Raw genomic sequence first — 17,762 nt, forward strand, 5'->3', positions numbered from 1 at the left:
ATTTACAAAACAAGTTGTGACCTATCACCCAGAGCTATTCTAGACAATGTTTGAGTCTTTCTTAAATAGGCAATTTTATGTTGCCTAGGAAGGTTCTAGATGCTCAAACTTAATACCTAGGGCTGACAATCCCTAACAATACACATAGAGTCGGCCAAATACATCTTTGAAAAATTATTTTAGAAATTTTGGCAGCTCATCTTCTGAAGGCCATAACTCATGAAATGTTGCTTTGATTGGCTATTATAACCACTTTTTGAATATGTCATCTCCTGATCTATAGGCTCAAAACCATGCTAGTGCCCTTCGGTTGAGTTTTTGGACCTCATTTGAGCACTCTAAGGCATTTAACAGTGAGCCTGAAGATTTTTCTATAAATTTTTCCATCAAAAATCCACAATAACTTCTCTGATACTTATGCTTGAGCAATGAGATTTTTATGTTAGACTTACAACTCTAAAATGAACCTCTAGTAGAAAATGAGAACATTCTGAGCTTGTATGAGAAACTTTAAAAAAAATAGTAAGCTCCCATAAATAGTAACTACCCTATCTACTAGTCCTTATTAAAATAGAAAAGATTGAAAATAAATTTTTTTGGGTGATGCAAGATTGCCCTTGCACCTAGGATGCTCCTGCATCAGTGATGTAGAAAAAAAAAGAGCTTCTTTTGTAATTTTGAGATGTTTTTGGATTTTAAACTTTTATGATGTTTTTGGATTTTTTATGAAACATAATCTGCAAAGCATACAATGAAATATATATACAGAAATTTTTTTAGATGGTGTGTCCCCTTCAAATGAGGAGGTTTTTTAAACACTTAGCATGTCAAAGACACCAACAATCCTATAAGGTTTTGACTAGGATATACAAGCTCAAGTAGGGGTGTCCTCAATATACGCAAGGTACGTGAGGCCCAAATCTATAGATGAAAGAAAATAATGCCAAACACCTAGGAGGAGATGGTAACCCAAATCTCCACCTTCACTTACCAAAGGTATAAAGTTCTCTGGGGATTGGCCAAAAGTGACAAGGTATTACTTCCAAGAGAGGTGTCTTTTGATTCACCTCTTGATATTTTATACTCCACTAGAGTGCTACAGTTGAGTTCATCCCAAGAGGTGATGAAATCCCCAAGCAGGCCTCTTAAAAAACTATAAAACAAGGCAACTTATTTCTTGTACACTCAAGATCACCCAAAGGCATGAGAGGAGTGAACACATAACTAGTCTTTGGTTTAAAAGAAACTTGTTCTTTTTTGATGAAGCTTCAAATTTTCTATCTACTTTTAAAGACACTTGTGTTTATAGCATACAATGTTCTCTCCAACTTGCCAACATCATCAACATAATACAATTGAGGATTTTTCAACAAAAATAAATTGATCGGTGTCAACATAAGAAAATTGATAGAGATAGAAAAAGTTCCTTTATTACATTCAAGATTAAGTGAGTGTTCATTTTAAGCACCAAATCCAAAGGTTCATTGCAATGTTCTTTGAGCCTTAAGCATTCAAGATTTGATGAGATTCATTTTAAACCCAAATTGAAATGTGTATCATAGCATTGTTCTTTGACCTTTTATGCATTCAAGAGTATATTTGACTAGCATGCATTCCAATGAAAGATGTGTTCTCTTTAGGGCTCTCAAGAGTGCATTTTAGCATTCATTCCAATAAAAAAACATGTAGGTTTCAATCCATGGCATTCAAGATTGAGTTTAGCACATTCATTCCAATGATAGATTGTAAGTTCCCTTAGGGTCCGTTTGGTTCGTGGATATCAATAGGAATTAGAATTCACAATTCTAAAAAAAATCGTAATTCATTGTTTGGGTCGACAAAATGAGAATTGGAAGTTGAAAAAATTAGAATTTCATGTCCTCATTTATCCCCCAATTCAAGGATTTTGTCTTCCTTCCAAATAGTTGGTATTGCTCAAATACCTATTTTAATTCCAATTTTGGAAAAACAAGCATTTCAGATCAATGAAAATAAACTTTTTTTTCATGTCTGCATTGCCGCTTTTGCTCTCATAGGAGGCATGTAACAAACCATTGACTTTCGTAGATGCCTACAATAGACATGAGTAAATGTTGGAGTCCACTGGACTATCGTGCTTATCAAGATCCCACAAGATGGACATGGCCTCTTCCAGTCGGTTCTCTCTGCAAAGGGTTTGAATACTATAGCTATACATTTTGGCAGTTGTATTCATTGTGCTTAGTTATTTAACTACTAATTTTCTTATAGTGTTGCTGAAGAATTTTAGGGAAGTAAAATGTGTTGTTAGAATGCTTAAGGGTGATGATAAGGACAAAATCAATGTCATCATTGAAATAGTAGAGAAGCCATAACAGAAAATTGTTGACCCGCGACATTGTATCATTTCCAGAGTTCTTATATTCAATAAGCAAGCAATTTGTAAATAATTGAAATTCTCATAGACCGCTCATGAAGCACTCTATGGTACCGAGTTCTTGGAAAGTCAAGAGGAAGAGAAAGATCCCCAGTAGCCATAGTTTCAAATAGACGATGCAACCGCCCATAATATGCTTCAAAAGCTCAAAGCCCTAAATTGGGTTCCATACATATGTTGAACAACATCGATAACAACTATTGCAATAGTGATAATAAATTGGGGAAATTGTAAACCTCTTGATTTTGAGAACTTTGATGGTTGTCTAAAACAATAACATAGCATTTAAGCACCCACCTTTAAGTCATGCCAGTCAAACCTACCCTAGCTCGCTTATTCTAGTTGGTATTCCATTCTCAAAAATGTGCAACCAAACAATGGAAATGTGTATTGTCATAATGAAATCTTGGTAAACCAAACAGTCTCAAATCAAATCTTCAAAATAGTAATCTAGATTTCAAGTTCCAAAATCCCAAATCAAGGTTTCTGAATGCCAATTCTCGAATCATATTCCAACAACCAAACGAGCCCTTAAGGCATTCAAGATTGAGTTTTGGATTGTCTTAGCTCCAAGGAATTCAAGAGTTTGTTGGATTTATCAAATTAATTCCAACATACATTCCAAGTCAAATTATTAAGCATTCAAGTTCATTCCCAAGAGCAATAAGGAAAACCTACAAGAAAATATGGTTAGATGTTTCTAAAATGCTCCCATCTGCAATGCTGCAATAAACAAGTTGATTAGCTTCAACAAAATCTCAAAAAATAAAATCTAACTATGAGAAAATTTATTTTAACTTTTTTTGTAATTTTTTTTATACACAAAGAAGTTTAGAATGACTCCAATCCTATGGATCCACCAAAATTCAAATTTTGATTTATACTCTATTTTTAAAAAAATATTTAAAATCACAAACAACAGAATGCAAGCAGAGACAACAAACAACATAAATGATAGAATAAAAAGAAGTATGATATACCTAATGCTTATACTTGCAGATCATAGATGATAGAATGTAGATAAGAGATGCCAAACCACAAGGACAACAGAATACCAAATTTTAGAGATGACTGTTAACAAATATTAGAGATTTTTGGCTGCCTACAATACAGACGATAGAACAAGTTAAATAGTGCAGATGACAATAGAAAATACAGAGATGATAGAATGGTACATAGATGATTAAATAGTTGTGGCTTGCGGTATGAAGCAAATTTTTTTTAAAAATTGTTACAGGAAGAGATGGAAAAACACAGAGAAGTGGATCTGTGGAGATGACAAAGCACCTTTGTAGTTGACATTGTGTACTAATGGAGATGATAGTGCGTAGTTTCTACAAAAAACTCTGAGTTTTTGATCGATTTTTTATATGGAAAAGGGATGTGGCTCCGACCGAGCATGCCAAAATGTATCTGTGAAAAACTAACCTATTGGGGGCACGTATAAATAATAAAACTTAGTAGCATATGCATATCATAATACCAAAATCAAGAAAACTAGTAACTAATATTGTGTTTTAATACTAATTCAACTGATAACCAAGAGTCCTCACACAACCTCAAAGAAACTCAACAAAGGCACCCATAAGAGGCCTTCTTAGTGTGCTTAAGTGTGAGGGATGTAGATGGGCTCTCCCAAACACAACTATGAATCCCAATGATATGAAAGATGCAATAATGAATCATGCAACTAAGCTAGATGATGAAGAATGCTTCAAGAGATGGCCATGGAAGAAACCATTCTTGAGAGCACTCAATGGATAATGGATGTGGATGTAGAAAAAAAAACCAAGAGTGCAATACTATCATGAATAAGAAAAGCAATGCAAGAAGTAAACAACTATGAAAGGGTTAGTAGCAATATGCAAATTTATAAGAAAGCTCCAACTCTAAACTAGCATGATAACAATGTAAATGAGGGAGATGTAAAATGCTTGAGACAAGGGATATTTTATAGACTTGATGGGGGATTTGAGGAGGTGGCATCTATGTGGCATCCACATAGGTGCCACAAGGTAGACACATGGGCTAAAGGACAAGCCATGCAAAAGTAAAAAAGAGCCTTTATGGTTGAGAGGCTCAAGGCGTGCTCACACATGTGTGAGCAACATTGGGAAAGGAGTGGGGGACAAAGGTGTAAGAGTACCTTTCTGGAAAGTTTAATGAGAGGAGGTTCCTTCAGCCTTGTGTTTTTCACACGTCTGAGCAACCATTTAGTTGCTAAAGAGGTGATTAAAAGAGATTTAGGATAATATAGTGAGATTAATTAATGGATAGGCTTAGAAGGATGAGAGTGATGGGTGTAGACTAGGTTTTAGGATGAGATTAAGACTAACTAAATAAGATTTAACTTAATCACAAGATTAGAGAATTTAGTAAAGTGGAGGGAATTAAATAAATTAGTATTTATTTAAAAGGGGATTTATGGAGCACCATGTATTAAACGAATTTAATACACTAGAGGAGAAGTATTTAAATTAAATTTAAATACATTAGGAAATTGAACCTATTTAATTAAATAAGTAGAAGAATATGAAAAATATAATTCATTAATAAATAATTAATTATAATGTCAAAGGAAATATTAAATGAATTAATATAGCGCTTGGGATGTTTTTAAGCATCTACAATCTCCAAATTTAAAAAGATTGTGGATAAGTTGGGAGTTCCAAAGGGATACTAGATAGTTTTTTATGCTCCAATTCAATCAAGATCTTGGTAGATTTCCCTTCGAATAAAACCTTTAAACCTTTAAAGATCATCACAAAAAATTCTATATATAAAATAATTCCATTTTCATCAAAGGTATGATTGGATCAAAGTTGTTTTTGTTGATTCTTATATTATGGAAGAATTCTATTATAGTGTCACTACAATATTTGGGTCAAAATAAAATAGTAATTTGCGACAGCAATGTAATTTGTGGTTATTTTCATGTTTTTTTACAATTGTCCTCGATTTCGTTACAATATCAATGTTGGCACTATAATTACGACATTAGTGTGATTATAAAAAAACCAAAAAAAACCATGACATTAATCATTCCCATGTGGTCGATTATGGAGAGCTGCACGTGAAATATTTTGGAGAGCTCCGAACGAGAGTATAGAGAAGTTGCAAAAGAGTGCGGAGTGTGGAGATCTACAATTGCCTAGTCATGACCTTGCTCTGTATTTTATTGCACTTTCTTTGCATTTTTTTTCTATGGTATTTTGCTTATAATGCATTCTCCTCATTATTTAGTCTTTCTATTGTTTCACACTAACTTTGAATATCTTCCTCCCTATATGAGATCTTAAACTTAATAAAATATTTTTTGTTGTCCATGACATTGAATGAGCTTGACTATATTGTAATAATCTCCAGTCAATCTACGGTCATGTCCTAGCTCTATGATTGTGTTGTCATGCCATGCCCTTGTGATCTTCGTGTCCTTGCACTTGCTACATACATATTCTAGAATGGTTGGATATAAAGGCTCCATACATTGGCCCAACAATGGAAGCCAAGGATGTAACCATGCATGTATTGGCACAATCTCCTTGCGATGATCCCAAGTATCTACTACTGCTATTAATTTTGTCATCACTATATGATCCAAAATGTTATGAAGTACCGAAGGTGGTAGTAACTTATCCCATGTCTCTAGAAAATGTAGCATAGGTTTAGGGTCCCTTGGCTCCTAGGAATTTGTAGCAGCTATTCTCACTACTAGAAGAATAACTTCAGTAAAGAGTTGAGCGTAAGGAGTTGAAGAAGAAAGTTCTACTTCTATGTAAATGCCTTAGTCATGAGGTTCATTCCCTTATAGAAGCCTCTAGCACAATGACATTACCTCTAAACCATGAAAAGGATGTTGAAGTGGTTCCCAGCCTTGAAACACTCCTATAAGAAATGGATACTTTTGATCATCATAGGGAGATTGTGTCAATACTTGAAACACTCTTATAAGAAAATGTAGATGCAATACATAATAAATTGCACAACTTGTAGTCCTCTTGATATTTGCACTGTAAATTCTTAAAGACACTTACAAGTGATTCCAATGTCATAGTACCTACCGCACCACTTTCTTGGATTCTATCCAATCCCGCTCCTATAATATCCTCTATGTTGTCTAGTTGTTGTTTCTATCATGTAGTGTCTTGCATATACATTCTTCTAGAGGTGTGTTTGGTGGCACTTCTAAAACATGCATGATTTCTCCATTTAGGGTTGTGAATGTTCATTTCTCATTGACCTTTAGCTCCAAAATGGATGTAGCAGTTCTTCAGTAGTGGTCTAAAGTGCAATCATAGACATTCATTCTATTGGCTATCACCATTATTGTGTAGATCATATAGACCATATTTCACATGTCATTCTTATGTAGAAGAGAGTGTTACCAAAAGAATTCTAGTAGAGGAGGACTAAACAACTGCCTTACCTCACTTCTTGTCTTTCATGGCCTTAGTTTTATAGTACAACTCAAATTGATCCCTTTACTAATTGATGCCCTATGAAAGTCTTTCCTTGTTAAAGGCTACAACACACTATTAAATGTGACCTGGTTAAAGGATTTAACCACCCTGTTAGAAGTGGGCCTGGTTAGAGGACTTTAGAACATTCACTTGGAATGCCACCCTATTAAAGGATTTACAAATGGCTGTTAATCAATCCTTAGTCCATAGGATTTTCCTTCTATCCTAAGTGATACAATTGTAACAATAAGGGGTTTAGACCTGATTACAACATACAACTCAACTTGTAGATCTTCGATCACTTCTCAGCTCATAACATTGCCTAGCTTTCAGTCTTTGCAACTCTTGACAGCCTGCCCTCCTTTCAATCTTAGTCTCCTAGAGTCTTCATACTCAATGTACTAGTGGAATCATCTCTCTCTGAACACATGTTGAAGTAGAGTCTTTGTGCTCTATTTTTCCTTCTCCTAGATGTCTTCTCCTTGACACCCTTCTAACCACTTCACAATTTGGCACACCAACAACTCTTTATTCTTGGTTTGTGATTCCTTAAATAGAAGTTGGGAATTTATTTTCCCACTCAATTCTTCCCTCCTTTAATTTCAATTCATATGGATTAGGTAGGATTCATTGAATCTAACCCATATTATGTTTCTTCAAGAAACATCATGAAGAATCCTTTTGAATCTACTTTAAAATAGTTTACATAGAATTTTGTGCCACCAGCTCATTATCCTTATCCTCCAACTAGTTCACAAAATTTAAGGTAACAACTTTGTCGGCTCAGATTTAGTGAATCTTCAACTTTTAAAATAATGCAGCAGCTCAACACTATTGAAATTTTGGTGCTTGGGACATATTTTGTTACTCAGCACCAACTGTGTTTTACTGATGCTTAGCACCTGAAGTTCACTCAGCACCAACTAAGATTTTTTGATTCTTGGCACCTATTACTTTTCTTGGCACTTGAACTTCACTTGACACTTGAAGTTCACTTGGCTCCAACTAAAAATTTGCTTGGCTTAAACTAGCTTGCTCGGCACCCATTGATGAACTTAGTTTAAGCTTTGCAGTCAACCTTGTTCTAACTTATACTTCTAGTGTTTCTTAGTGTGGCCCACCTTTTTATGTTTGAATATGTTATCAATACATTATTTAACCATTATCTTAATTGATCCTTGCACTTCATTATAATATCATAACTCAACCTTTCCCTTGGGTGCTCTTGTTACATCTTGTTGATCAAATCCTCTTCATCAATCAAATAAGTGAAAGTACTTGGATCTTATAAGAAATTTTCATTCCTACAAATAGTAGGTTTGACATCAATCACAAAACAATGATTGAAAACATTCTTTATCAACCAATCTCCCTCTTTGATCTTCAACAATGATCTTTTCAATCAGATTTCCAACATTCTCCCTCTTTGGCATTGATGGGAAACCAAACTGATCAACCATCAGACTAAACTATTTAACCATGTTATCAACATGCTAAGTAAGTCAAATGCCAAAAATTAATTGTGTTACCATCAGTTTTCACATCTCCCTCTCTTGATCTACTATCTTGATTGCTTCATTTCTATTTCTCCATCTTAGCTATTGTATCCTTTTTCTTTTCTTCCTTCCTTCTTACATTTTCTTCCTCTGCATGCATTGTTCATCTTTTACTATTTCTCTTTTTTCTAATCAACTTCTTCATCTTATCCCTTAATTTTTGATCAAATTTTTTTGATAAGTTTCTTGACTTTTCTCCCTCAATCTTCATTTGATCGATTTTTGCATTTTCTCCCTCTTTGACAACAATGCCAAAGACATATTGTTTCAGCATCTTATCATGTGATTTTAGCTTTTGCATGTTCTTTCAATTTCTCCCTCTATCATCTTGCTTGTGACTAATTTAGAACTTCATCACTTCAATTACTTTAGGCATGAATCCTAAAGTAAGTATCCTCTGCATCAATGTGTAATATTTCAAAAATTAATTCCTTTGATGCAGGGCAATCTTGCTTTTTCTTAAGTAGCCTTGGCTAGGGGTATCACCCCTAACTTACCTCTAAGATACTCAAAAGCATATTTAGGTAGTGATTTTGTGAAGATGTCAATAATCTGTTCCTTTGAGCTAACATATTCCATCTTCACTTGTTTGTCTTCCACCAATTCTCTTACATAGTGATACTTGATTGCAATATGCTTGGATTTAACATGCATTATAAGGTTTTTTGATATGTTAGTAGCACTCGTATTATCACAATAAAGTATCACATGCTCATTTACCTCTTCCTTCATACCTTGCAATAGATGTTTGATCCATACAATATTGATGCAATTGATAGCAGTTGTAACATATTTAGCTTCTGCAGTGGACTGTGAGGTACAACTTTGTTTTTTGTTGGTCCATGTAATCAATATTTTTCCCAAGAAAAGTGCTCCTCCACTAGTGTTTTTTCTATCATTAATGTTACCTCCCCAATCTACATCAGTGTAGGCTCTTAGCTCAAACTTTTCACTTCTCTTGTAGTACAAACCAAAGTCATCAGTTTCTTTTAAGTACCTCATTATTCTCTTTACTACCATCAGATGACTTTCTCTTGGATCTTTAGAAAATCTTGCCACTATTCCAAAAACTAATGCAATGTCTAGCCTATTATGTACAACATATTGCAACTTTCCAATCATTGATCTATACATTGTCTGATTCATTTCAATTGACACATCATTCTTTGATAACTTATGTCCTGTTGCCATTGTTGTGCTCACTAGTTTTGAGTCTTCTAATCCAAATGTTTTGAGTATCTCCTTGATGTATTTTGATTGGGTTACAAAAATTTTATGCTTCAATTGATGTACTTGAAATCCAACAAATAATTTGATTTCTCCAAACATTGACATCTCAAACTCATTCTTCATTTGATCAGCAAAATTTTTGCATAAAGCATCTTTTCCTCCAAATATTATATCATCAAAAAATATTTATGATATCAAAATGTCTTTACCTTTTTTTTCCTTGGTGTACAAGTTGTTGTTTTCATCTGTTCTTTCAAATCCTATCTTCACAAGATATGTGTGCAGTCTCTCATACCATGCTCTAGTTGCTTACTTCAAACCATAAAGTGCCTTATGCAGTTTGCAAACTGTATCTTTTTTGTTGTCATTAACAAATCCCTCTAGTTGTTCTATGTAGACTTCCTCTTCTAGTATACCATTCAGAAAAGTAGACTTAACATCCATTTAGTAGAGTTTGAAACCTTTATGGGCAGCATATGCAAGCAGTGTTCTTACTCCTTCGATTCTTACAATAGGGGAAAATGTTTCCCCATAATACAGTCCTTCTCTTGTGCATAGCCTTTGAAAACTAGCCTAGCTTTTTTTCTAGTTATCTCACCATTCTCATCAAATTTGTTCCTAAACACCCATTTGGTACCAATTACATTCTTGTTAGCTGGTCTAGGAACTAGGGTATAGGTTTGTTCTTTTCAATCTGATCTATCTCCTCTTCCATAGCTTTATACCAATCATCATCTTGTAGTGCATCTTTTACTATTTTGGGCTCAACCTTGCTCAACAGACATGATTCATTTCTTAGTCTATTCCTTGTCATTGGTCTTGCATCCTTGTCTCCAATGATTTGATCTACAGGGTGATGTCTTCTCACATACTTGGCTAATCTTGGTTCTGTCTTTCTTTCCATGTTTGATCCTTCAACTTTAGAGTCATTTTGTTCTTCTCCATCTGGTACTTTATCATCTCTTTCATGTGTGCTAATTTTAGAATTATAATGTGCATTTTCTTCATTCTAAAACTTGGCTTCTGAATGGAGCTCAACATTCACTAGCTGTGACTCAGCTGATACTGAAATTTGGTGTTGATTCCCAACTTGATTATCAGTATTGTCTTCAACAGTCATTCCTTCATAGAAATATACAAAAGATCTGTAATCTTCTAGTTGCTTGGACTCATCAACTTGGACTTTTGCATGATCATCAAAATTTACATTTGCACTTTCCACTATCTTATTAATGTTAGTATTCAAACACTTATATGCTTTTCTTTTAGTGGAGTATCCAATGAATATGCCTTCATCACTTTTTCCATCAAACTTGTCATTTCTAGTGTCTTTAAGAATGTAGCATTTACAACCAAATACTTTGAAATGTTTTACATTAGGTGAGTGACCATACCATAGTTCAAAAAGTGTTGCATTTGTACCTTTCTTGAATTGAACTCTGTTCAGGGTGTAAACAACAGTACTTACAATTTCTCTTTGTTATTTTAGAGAAACATTTTTCTCCATCATCAAGGCTCTAGCATAGTCTATCACTGACCTATTCCTTCTTTCAGTGATACCATTTTGTGGGGGACTCCTTGGTGCTGATGTTTTCCTTTTGATACCTTTGTCATTGTAGAATTTTTCAAATTCCTTTGATTTAAACTCACCTTCTTTGTTTGATCTTAGGCATTTTAGACTCTTGCCTATTTCTTTATCAACTCTGGCCAAATACCACTTGAACATTTGAAATGCATCAGATTTTTGCTTCAAGAACATAGTAGTCATCATCCTTGAATAGTCATCTACAAATAGCATTATCTATCTGTCTCCTAGGTAACTTTGCACTTCTATTGGACCATCTGTATGGATTAACTCTACTACTTCTTTGGAAGTGTATTTTTTTCTTTTGAAACTATACTTAGTCATCTTCCCTAGTTGACATTGTTTACAAATTGTGTTTTCAGGCTCCTTTAGTTTAGGCAAACCTCTAATTTTCTTCTTTTTGTTGATGCTAATTAGATTGTCAAAGTTAACATGACACAACCTTTTATGCCATAACCACACATCATTAGGTCTAACAACAAGACAAGTTCCATCTTCCATATCTAGGTAAAGCAAGTTACTCCTAGTTTGTTCAACTTTTCCTATCAGATTTCCATTAGTATCATAGATTTTGGCAACTTTGTTTCCAAATTCTACTTTGCAACCTACATTTCCTAACTGTGATACACTCAACAAATTATAGTTCAATTCTTCAACATAGTATGCATTATCACATGAAATTTTCTCAATAAGTTTAATTGAACCTTTTCCTTTGATTTGACATGGAGTATCATTACCAAATCTAATACTATTTCCATCATACTGAGAAATGGTAATGAACTTAATTTTGTCTCCTGTCATGTGATGTGAGCATCAACTTTCTATGATCCACTTGTCATTTTTGTTCACACACATCACTAGTGTTGTTGTTTCATCTTCATCTGATTCATCCTTCATGGCCACATAGACTACTTCATCATCATTATCATCAGAATCTTCCTCAACAATGTAGCATCTTTTACTTTTGTCCTTATAATCTTTGCTATCATCTTCTCTTTTGTTCTTGTACTTGTTTCCTTCTTTTTAGTTCTTCTTCTATGTACACCTTGCAGCAATATTACCTACTTCATTGCAATTAAAACAAATAATAGGCAACTTACCTTTGAATTTACCTTTTCCTCTAAGGAATATTTTTTCCAATAATGCTTCTAACTGTTCCACATCTTCCTCATCTGTGTTGCTATCGCTGGATGCATGCTTTCCTTTTCTACTCTTCTTCTTTGATGTCACCTCCTCAGTGTCTTTCAATGTCATGTTGGCCTTGAAACAAAATTCAAGGTTCTCAAGTTTGTAGTTGTCAAAATTTGATAGTTTAAATGCAGTAAGTCTTCCCACTATTCCTTCAAAGGTTAGTGTGTTTCCTTGTACACACCTTAGTTCTTTGATGGTTGAAACACTAATAGCATAGATAGGGAGCAAGTTTCTCAAGTATTTTCTATTGACAGTCTCTTCTTCCAATTGACCTCCTAAGCTTCTTATTGCACTAACCACTTCTTTCATTCTGGATCCATATTGAGCAACATTCTCACCTTCCTCCATTTTCACGTCATCAAACTTTCCTCTAAGGCTTTCTCTCTTTTCTCTTTGAACATTCTGATCTCCTCGATAGATATCTGAAAGGGATTTCCACATTTTGAATACAATGTCACATTCTTTGATATCATCAAATTCAACATAACTTACTGAAGAGGCAATCTCCAGCATTACTTGATTGTGCTCCTTCCTTTTGCTCAAATCATCTACAGTAAGAGGTCTAGTTGGGTCTACATGTTCTGTTCTAATTGAGGTTTTTGAATAGTCACCTATTGATCCAAGGTGCAATTTCATCAGACTCTTCCATGCAAGAAAGTTGTCTTTGTTGAGCTTGGGAACTTCTCTCTTGGACATCTTGATCTTCCTACTTCTAGTACCTTGAAACTATATCAACAGATGGCTCTTATACCAATTGTTAGAAATGCTTTAGAATAACTGAGGGGGGGTGGGGGGGGGGGGGGGGGGGGGGGGGGTGGTGGTGAATTAGTTATTCAAGGTCCATATGTCCAATTCAAACTTTTTCACTAAGTGTAGTAAGCCCATTCAACCATTCATTTATCCAAGCTTTAACTTTCCTATTCAACAAGTTATTGTAAATCAACATGCAAGCATAACACATAAAAAGATCAACACATAACACAGTGATTTATGTGGAAACCCAATTTGGGAAAAACCACCAATAACATGCTACCCAATTCTCACTCTTCTGAAGTGATGCCCTATGAAAGGCCTACCCTATTAAAGGCTACAACACACTATTAAATGTGACCTGGTTAAAGGATTTAACCACCCTATTAGAAGTGGGCCTAGTTAGAGGACTTTAGAACATTCACTTGGAATGCCACCCTGTTAAAGGATTTACAAATGGCTATTAAACCAACCTAAGTCCATAGGATTTTCCTTCTACCCTAACTAATACAATTGCTAGAGAGTAACAATAAGGGGTTTAGACCTGATTACAGCATACAACTCAGCTTGCAGATCTTAGATCACTTCTTAGCTCATAACATTGTCTGGCTTTTAGTCTTTGCAACTCTTGACAACTTGCCCTCCTTTCAAGCTTAGTCTCCTTGTGTCTTCATGCTTAATGTACCAGTGTAATAATCTCTCTTTGACCACTTGTTGAAGTAGAGTCTCTAGGCTCTGTTCTTCCTTCTCCTAGATGTCTTCTCCTTGACACCCTTCTAACCACTTCACAATTTGGCACACCAATAGCTCTTGCTTCTTGGTCTATGACTCCTTAAATAGAAGTCAAGAATTCCTTTTCCCACTTGATTCTTCCCTCCTTTAATTTATATTTGTATGGATTAGGTAGGATTCATTGAATCTAACCCATATTATATTTCTTCTAGAAACATCATGAAAAATCCTTTTAAATTTGCTTTAAAATAGTTTACATAGAATTCTATGCCACCAGCTCATCATCCTTATCCTCCAACTGGTTCACAAAATTCAAGGTAACAACTTTTTTGGCTCATATTTGGCAAATCTTTGACTTTTAAAATAATGCAACAACTCGACACTATTGAAATTCTGGTGCTTGGCACATACTGTGTTACTTGGCACTAACTGTGTTTTATTGATGCTCAGCACCTAAAGTCCACTCAGCACCAACTAAGATTTTCTAGTGCTTGGCATGTGTTACCTTTCTCGACCCTTAAACTTCACTCGGCACCTGAAGTTCACTTGGCACACACTAGATTTTTCATTTTCTCGGCTCCAATTGAAAATTTGCTTGGCTTAAACTAGCTTGCTCGGCACCCACTGATGAACTTAGTTTAAGCTTTGCAGTCAACCTTGTTCTAAATTATACTTCTAGTGTTTCTTAGTGTGGCCCACCTTTGCATGTTTGAATATGTTATCAATACATCATTGAACCATTGTCTTAACTGATCCTTGCACTTCGTTACAATATCATAACTCAACCTTTCCCTTAGGTGCTCTTGTTACTTCTTGTTGATCAAATCCTCTTCATCAATCAACTAAATGATAGTACTTGGATCTTATAAGCAATTTTCATTCCTGCAAATAGTAGGTTTGACATCAATCACAAAACAATGATTAAAAACATTCTTTATCAACCAATCTCCCTCTTTGATCTTCAACAATGATCTTTTCAATCATATTTTCAATGCAAGTTGCATGTCTTTCACATGTCTTCTCAAGCTTGCACATATGACATTGTAACCAGACACATTCCTTTTGTTCGAGAGCTCAAACTCTACCAAAATCTCATTCTCTTAGCAAGTCCATTAAAGAATCACTTGCATTACAAACAAAGCAACCAACAATACCATTAAGGATAGAAGCACCTACACAAGTAGATACAAAGGTGAAGGACCAAGAAGCCACTAATTTTGTTGATACAATACCATTAGAAGCTACTAATTTTGTTGACCCAATACCATTAGCAATTCAATTGCAATGGATCAAGACGGAGAACATAAAGAAATAGATCTTTCTTAAGTTCAAAAGCCAACAACTATTCCAATAAAGGATGAGTTTGATTTGGAAGAAGCAAAGACATTGGAATTTTTTTACCTAATTCTAATAATTAATAGGCATAATCCCTTTGCTCAAGTCCATATTCACTAGTAGTAGAAAAGACACCTAAAACTAAGACAAGGTGTTGCATATGACCTATTTAGTCTTAAGGGTGTTTGCATTTTTCAGAGATTATTTGTATGACCATTTAGTATTTGAATTGTATGTAGTCAGAAAATAGATGGAGGTAGTGTTGGGTGTACATTTATGGTTGATCTCATTCAAAATTGCGGCTCCTACAACTGGTATCTAACGCTTGAGAGATTTCTCTTGGGAAAGGTATAGTGTTGTTCTCAATTGAAATGTAAAGAGATTTTTTTTATAATTGTAAATATTTATAAATTTGTTCCTAATATTCAGTGCTATTGAAATTTATCTCTATTCATGGCTAGGTTTTAATGTAAGTGAATGTGCCTCTTAGACTTTCAATGTGTAAACCTAATGACAATTTTTTGAAATCATAGATATTTGTAGTTCACATTACTAAAAAAAAATCCCTAGAACAAGCAACACCCTTTTTGCTATGTTGGGCTTGCAGTGTAGTGTCTATTTAAGCATTTTATATATGCAAAGACATGGAAGAAATGTGGAATATTGGGCTTGGGGGGCAATGGAAAAATTAGTGTGAAGATTTTCAAGAAATTTGGGCATCATTTGACTATTATAAGCTCTTACAATAATAAAAGAGAAGAGGCGCTGAATTTCCTTGGACATATGAATAGCTTTTTAGCAATGATGTTACCCAAAATCAAGTTTTTTTTTTTAAACAAAAGAAGCATACCAACAATTCTATTTGAATGATCTAATTAAGGATCAAAGATTATTGCCCTTATTTGCTAATTTGTTGCTTGTACAAGTTTTAAATTTGTTATTGATGGTAATTTTCATTAAGATTATGATACTAAATCATGAAGACCATACAAATTTCCAATCACATAATCAACCACAATTTTAGTCCTTTTTCATACATATATTAAGGATAAGTCTTATGTTCTACCTTGTAGTTTTATAGTGGAATAAGTAGTTAAGAGTCCAAGAATAAATGCATGATTTCACATGCATATCAAATTATTTTTATGTCTAATAAACCATGTACAACATGCGTATGAGTTGCTAAGACTTTCTTGTTTCTTTCAATTAATTTAGGGATTTGATCTATAGTCTACAGTAGTAGGAAAAACAAATAAAACTATGATTTGTATTTAGGTTTTGTGTGGAGTTTATGAAGAGAGAAATATTTTATTTAATTAGAGATCGTTGTGTAAAACTTTGGATTTATTTTCTTTAAAACACAAAATTCTTTGTTATAAAATAGAGCATCAATATTTCCATTTTGTGCATAGAATATTGGAGTGGTGAACTACTATATTTTTCCTTCTTCCTTTTTGTGTTAACAATTTCTTTGTGTTGGTCTTTAGTTTCTACAATTTTAATTGATCAATATTTTATGTTCTTTGTTATCACAAATTTCTAACTTCACACCGCAACTTTGAAAATTCTCTGTTGAATTGGTCATTGAATTTGATTTTTTTATTGTGCAATATATTTTTAACTTTCTTTCTTTCTTTCTTTTACACTGGCCCAACGATGGAAGCCAAGGATGTAACCATGCATATATTGGTATATTCTCCTTGAAGGATCCCAAGTATCTACATCTACTGTAAATTTTGGCATCACTATATTATCCAGAATGTTATGAAGTACTGAAGCTTGTAGTAACTTATGTTATGTCTCAAAAAAATGCAGCAAAGGTTCAAGGTCCCTTGGCTCCCAAGAATTTGTAGTAGCTATTCTCATTGTTGGAGGAGTAACTTCAGTGAAGAGTTGAGTGTAAGGAGTTGAAGAAGAAATTTTTGCTTTTTTGTAAATTCCATAATCATGAGGCTCATTCCCTTGTAGAAGCCTCTTCCATAATGACATTACCTCTAAACCATGCAAGGATGTTGAAGTGGTTCCCAACCTTGAAACACTCTTATAAGAAATGACAAAGAAAATATAGATGCTATACATAAAAAAATGTACAACTTGTAGTATTCTCGATATTTGGACTGCAAATTCTCAAAGACACTTGCAAGTGATTCCAATGTCATAGTACCTACCACAACACTTTCCTAGATTCTATTTAGTGCCCCCATAATATCCTCTATGTTTTCTAGTTATTGTTTCTGCCATGCAGTCTCTTTCTAAAGTTGCTCCTTCTCCTTCTACTATACTTCTAGTATATTGACATAGACTCTCTCAATCAATTAAAGTGCATCTCAACTAGCTTCTCTAATGATACAATCACCCATCTATCTCTAGATCGTGCAAGCACTTATTATTTTACATAATCTAGAAAGATACTGATAGTTCCAAAGCCATAAACCTAGAGACCATCATGTGTGCATCCCACTTTAGGGAAAAATTGGATGTCATGTTCTTGTGCATATGTTTCAATC

The sequence above is a fragment of the Cupressus sempervirens genome, chromosome 11 (assembly GCF_028749045.1).
Source record: "Cupressus sempervirens isolate cs-2001-9-10 chromosome 11, ASM2874904v1, whole genome shotgun sequence".
Lineage (NCBI taxonomy): Eukaryota > Viridiplantae > Streptophyta > Pinopsida > Cupressales > Cupressaceae > Cupressus > Cupressus sempervirens.